Source organism: Choloepus didactylus, chromosome 22, assembly GCF_015220235.1.
Source record: "Choloepus didactylus isolate mChoDid1 chromosome 22, mChoDid1.pri, whole genome shotgun sequence".
In the NCBI taxonomy this organism is placed as follows: Eukaryota; Metazoa; Chordata; class Mammalia; order Pilosa; family Megalonychidae; genus Choloepus; species Choloepus didactylus.
Window position 1 is genome coordinate 44,676,449 of NC_051328.1, and position 6,227 is coordinate 44,682,675.

Here is a 6,227-nt window from a genome sequence, read left to right on the forward strand (position 1 = left end):
TCGGGGCTGCCGGGCTGAGGGGATTGGGGTCTGTAATGAAAGGCATTTGGGGTCCGTGACACAGGTCATTTGGGGTCAGTCAGGTGGAGAAGATTTTGTTTCTCGGAGGTTGGGGAAATAGGCCTCTGTGACTGAGAGATTTGGGGTTTGTCAAGCTGAGGGGACTCGGGGTCCTTAGGCTGAGGGGATTAGAATTCGCAGGCTGAGGTGTTTCGTGGTCTCTGAGGCTGGGGAACTTGGGGGTCTCTTTGGGTGAGAGTTAGGGTTCCTCAGGCAGAGGGGATTTGGGATTCCTCGGAGAGAGGGGATTTGAGGTCTCTGAGGCTGAGGGATTCAGAGCTTCTAAGGATGAGGGGATCTGGGGTCTCCTGGGCTGAAATTTGAAGGGTTTCTCAGGTCAGAAGAGGCCGCCGTATTCTGTCGGAATCTCCTCATCTCCGCGCTGCGGACCTGCGCCAGGCGCCCTCCGAGCAGCTGCACGCTTCCCGCGCTCAGGAGCTGACCGGCTCGCGGCTGGTGAAGTACGAACCCGCGGTGCGCTTGTCAGGCCCAAGCCACCAATCGGAGCCGCGATCAGAGTGGCCTGGCCAATCACAGGTCAGGGGTGGATCAAGGGGCGGATTCGCGCCTGTCAGTCACGGGATCCGGTTATAGAGACAGGGCTGATCTTCCCGCTCCAGCGGAACGCCCCGCCCCCGCCCCGCCCCGTGGTGATTGACAGCTCGGCGTCTGGCTCCGAAAGCTGCCAACGCGCAGGCGCAGTTTCGTGGTTGTGCTGTTGCTAGTCCCCTCCCGGCGTGTGTGCCCATAGTTCGCGCCCCTCGCGTGCTCCCCACGACCCCCGGGGACCTCCGGACACGCGCTGCCCCCCTACAGTCCTGCTGGCCTGGGGTCTCAATCCGGGCTGTGCGGTGACGCGGCCTGGATCCCGGGCTCGCTCGGGGACACCGCCGCGGGCTTCGCCGGACCGGGGACCCCTGGGGGCAAGGCGTGTCCGCAGAAACTGAGGCCACTCCCAGGCCCGCGCGCCAGGTCCCCTCTCCGGACCGGAAGAGCAAGGCCCCGGGTCTGCGAGTGTGCGGGCCACAGCCGGGTGGGGGTCAGACGCAGAGCGGGAGGGGTGGGCGTCGTTTCCCTGAGGGCGGAGGCTCTGCGCGCTCCGGAAGGGCCCAGGCTCCGCGTGCTGGTGCCCGAGGAGGTGTCCCGGGAGGGGCAGGGGAGCAACAGGCCTCTGTGGTCATCGCGCGGTCCCCATCGCCGTCCAGCCCAAGGCTTGGGAGTGACCTGTTGACTGAATTAATGAGTGGGTTGATGATAATAGTACTGACAGAGTGTTGTGAGGGTACCTTTCTCCTGTGCACTGTCCTTTCCCAGGACATCCTGGACCCCCAGGCTGGTCCCGATGCCTCCTCTCCCACCCACCTCCCAGCCCCGTCCCCCCCCAGGCCTAGGATCCCAGCCCTGATCCCTTTCTGTGACAGATCTCGCTGAGATCCCTGCACCAACGACAGCGGACAGTCTTACATTCGCATCTTTGGCCAGAAACCTCACCCCCACCCCCAGTTCTTCTGCTGTCCTCTCAGTCCTGCAGAGGCTGCCAGTGAAGCTGGGAGGTTGGCTTCAGGCTTCAGGCTGCCTTCCCCAGGACTTTGCTCCTTCACCTCAGGAGAAAGAATGAACAATTCATCAAACCTCAGAGCCACCGACCCAGCCGGAGCCTTGCTGGGGACTGGCAGAAAAGCACACGAGACCCCACCCACGGAGAGTGAGCTCGATGGCTTTGCTGGGCTGTGGGGTCCCAGGTCTGGGGGAGTGGGCCTCATGGTGGGGGCAGGGCTGCCCAGTCCTGCTCCTCTCCCGGCCGGTGAACTCACCTGCGGGTTGGCAACGCCGGTGCTTCCCTGCAGTCATGGATGTTGTGCCTCAGCACAGTGCACCCGGGGAAGGTAAAAATGACCATGTCATGCTGTTCTTGTGGTCTATTGGAGTCCTGCAATCCAATGGGATGTGCGAGCCAAGACTGACTGGCTTTTCCCTGTGAGACCACTCCTGTCCAGGAGGGGATTTGCAACCCCTCAAAGTGTCTGCAGGGCTGGATAAATGATAGGGACAGTCCGAAAGCAGGAGGGGCTGTGGTTAGACATGTGGAAGGACTTACCAGTTCTCAGGGTCATAGGCTTGAGGACTCTGTGAGTTCATCACATGGTGGTGTCTCCGAGTGTCTTTTCTCATTCAAGTTGATTGTCTTGGTTCTTGGGATGACAAATGAGTTCTTCACTGTACCTGGACATTTAGGCATCAGGTTATTCAACTCTGGGTTCTATTTGGCCATGTTTCTCAGTAGGCAGCCCCTGTTTCAGGTATAGTGAGCAGGTGCAGGGTAGGTGTGGGTTCACTGATGCTGGGTAGGGGAGGAAGAACCAGGTGCCGACTTGATTCACCTGCCGGGTAGCACGGGGAGTTCAGTTCCCTGCCTGGACCGCTTTGTATGGCAGCCCCCCACCCTTAAGTAGAATTTTTATTGAAGTATGCATTACAGTCAGAAAAAGTGCATGAGATAAACGTATAGCTTGATGAATTGTCATAAACTGAGCACACCCATGAATTCAGCATCCAGATCTAGAAATGGGAGTTGTGCTCAGTGAGGTGCTGGACTCTGCAGTGTGGAGAAACCCTGGCACCTCCTCAGGGGCAAGCATCAGTGAGAAGTGTGCTATTCCAACCCAGGGTTTCCTAACCATCTTCCCCTCCAAGTCCTGAATCCTTTCCACGGATCAGCAGATCGTGGCAAATCCACACGATGGATGGCTCCAGACTTCAACTTCCTGCTGTGCCATGAGTGGGGGGGTGTAACACACCCCCCAGGCTCTTGCTGGGGACACAGAGGAGCCCAAGTTCTGAAGGGACATGCCAGACCGCTGCAGAGTGGTGGTAGCTGGAGGAAATGAAATGGGCAGATGGGGTATGATGGAGGTCAGGGGCCTTGTTGAGGTCAGATCCTGCATCTGGGCAGTGTTCTGGGCTGGGAGGGGGGGGTCGGTAGGCTGCAGGGAGCACAACCTGGGGCAGATTCAGCAGGTTGAGGGCAGGTCAGCAGCCCCTGACCCTGAGAGAGACGTGACCATGACAGTGTGCTGGCAGAGGCCTGGGCACCCTGGGGCCTCCATCAGGCACCTGGCACCAGACTGCCCTGGTGGGGGTGGGGGTGGGGATGTCATGGGCACAGAAGGGACCCTGGACTGGGTCATGTGGGAGCAAGCGCTGGACATGGGAGCTGGGGACTGATCCTGGGTTGGGGGTCCTCTCATGGAGAGCGGGAGCACCTGTCCCTTAGGCACAGCTCATGCAGGTGCTGAGCCTTCCTCAGACACCGGCCTGGGCTGGCCAGGCCCCCATAGTGGTCTCAAGCAGTCTCCTCGGAGTCCAGCCCTGGGTGGGGCCAGGTTTAATCCCTGATTCAGCTCAATTTCCCCGAGCTCCTGGTAAAATTGGGAAACTGGGGACTCAGGGGCTTGGGGCCTTCCACCCAGTGTGCGGTTTCAGCCTTCTTCTGGTAACAACCCCTCTTTACCAACAAGGACCCCCACCCCAAGATTGACAGACTTAGGAAGAAAATCGACAGCCAAGCTGGGCCATCTCCCAGTGGAATATCAGTCCCACCAGGATGGGGACTTCTGCATGGAGCAGAACCCAGCCCATGCGAACCCATCAGGGTTGACTGAAGGCACCAGTAGAAACCCAAAGGTGAGAAGGATTGGGCATGTGAAAACCTGGGGGGGAGTGTTCCAGGCAGAGCAGCAGCATGTGCAAAGGCCCTGAGGTAGAGGGCTGCTGGGATGCGAGTGGCTGAGCACGGGGGTGGGTGGGGGTGGGTGCAGCACAGTAGGGCCTGACACAGGGCATTGCCTGGAGTCCTAAGAGCATGAGGAGTGACATCCTCTGAATCTCCCTCCCTGAGCCAAGGTCCCAGTGAGGAGAACCAGCAGGATACCTGGTGCTGCACCTGCTGAGCTCACCTGCATGGAGACACCCCAAACACCGTCCAAGCAGGGCAGGGCCCATGTCACCAGGACAGCCTAGATCAGCAGGACCTTGCTCCCCTCTGCTGAAATGATTGCAGGAGGTCAGGTGGCTGAGGGACTCATGGCCCCAGGGCCCAGGGCCCAACAACGTGGCCTGAAGCTAGAGCCAGGCACTGAGGCAGCCAGTGCCTGGGCTCACTGTGAGGACAAGTGTCTTGGACAGGCCTCAGCCAGGCTTCCATGTGGGCAGAAGGGGCCACAAAGCCCACTTCAGAGTGCTCCCCTGCGGGTGACTGAGCTTGTACCTCGGCTTACCAGGCCTGGGCCAGGGGACCTGATATCACCCCCTGGGGAGGGTAGTAGGTACGGGCGTTAGTGCCCTCTGCAGCCCCCCCGAGCCTGGGGAGCGAGGTCAAGGCAGCTCCCTTTTCCTCACCCAAAATGCCACTGGCAGGGGAGGCTTGCCGGAGGAAACCGCCTTTCTCCCAACCGCCCTTTCCCCACTTCCTTATCTTACCCGCACACTCCCCTGTGCCAAGGCAACTCCTGCCACCGCCAGCGCGCATGCACCGTGGCCAGAACAACTCCCGCCCGCTGCAACGGCTCCTGCGTCCTCTCAGAACCAATCCTAGCCCCTCTCCCTTCAGTATTGCCATTTAAGGCTACTTCACCTCCTTTCCAGCCCTACCCTTCTTACCAGCCTATATAACCTGTGATCACCCCTGAATAAATCTCTTTGGCGCATACTCCTACTGGATGAAGAGTGTCTTGTCCTTATCGCCGCCCTCCTCACCTTGCACGCCTCCCGCCGAGGACCCGGCCAAGTCCTCCGCCTCGCCCTCGCCTCCGGGAAAGAGCCCCCGCCGCCGGTACCCTTTAAGCAGCCCCGAGAGCTGAGGGCTCAGCTACCGGCCGCCCCTCCCCCTAGAAGCAGTAACCGCGACCGCACTCCCCACCACAGCAGATGTCAGGAAATGTGACCGCACCCTGATGACCAGGTTCAGATACAGCCTCAGCCTCCTATCACCAACTCCAGGCAGCCCTCCACCCTGAGAAGGATCCCAGCCCCCAATCTCCAGCCAGTTATCTGGAGGGATTCCCGAAATCAGAATCTAAAACCCTCTGTGGAGGGAAGTTAATAAACTTCCCTTTATTAAGAGCAATGAAAGCGTATCTGTGGGTGCTGTCTTAGCCAAACACTGAGAGTTGGAAGCTTGAGGGGCCATCATGAGCCCCTGGGCTCCAGAGAGTAGTTTGAAGTCGCCTGGTTTGACCCATCTCTCTCCTCTGAGAATGGGGATACTGAAACCCAGAGAAGGGTAGGCAGGGACCCTGGAGCAGGCCAAGCAGGCATGGCCCTAATGAGCCCCTCCTGCAGCCTTGTCCTCAGGGTGTTTTGGCTGCACCCATTGCCCATTCAGGAATGGTGCAGAGAGGACTGGAGCTGTTCTTACATTGGGGCCCAGCCACTGCCACTCACAGGGGGTGGTAGGGAAGATGGCCGCTTCCCCAGATGGTCTGGCCCTGAGCTTCGGGGCATTGCCAGGCTGCCCGCTGTGGAAGGAGATCGTTGCTGCTCAGCCAGGACTCTGGAGAGGGGTCTGGGTCCACAGATGTTGGGTTTGGAACCACGATGCAGCTCATAGTGCAGCTGTGAGTGACGTTTTGAAGAGGAGCACGCTTGCTAGAGAGGAATGTTTGGGTTCGGGTTCGGGGTTCGGGGTTCGGGTTCGGGTTGGGGTTCGGGTTCGGGTTCGGGGTTCGGGGTTCGGGTTGGGGTTGGGGTTCGGGTTGGGGTTCGGGGTTAGGGTTCGGGTTAGGGTTGGTGTTCGGGTTGGGGTTGGGGTTCGTGTTCGGGTTAGGGTTGGGGTTCGGGTTAGGGTTAGGGTTCGGGTTAGGGTTAGGGTTAGGGTTCGGGTTAGGGTTAGGGTTCGGGTTAGGGTTAGGGTTAGGGTTAGGGTTAGGGTTAGGGTTAGGGTTCGGGTTAGGGTTTGGGTTTGGGTTTGGGTTCGGGTTAGGGTTAGGGTTAGGGTTAGGGTTAGGGTTAGGGTTAGGGTTAGGGTTAGGGTTAGGGTTAGGGTTAGGGTTAGGGTTAGGGTTCGGGTTCGGGTTAGGGTTAGGGTTTGGGTTCGGGTTAGGGTTAGGGTTTGGGTTAGGGTTCGGGGTTAGGGGTTAGGGGTTAGGGTTAGGGGTTAGGGTTAGGGT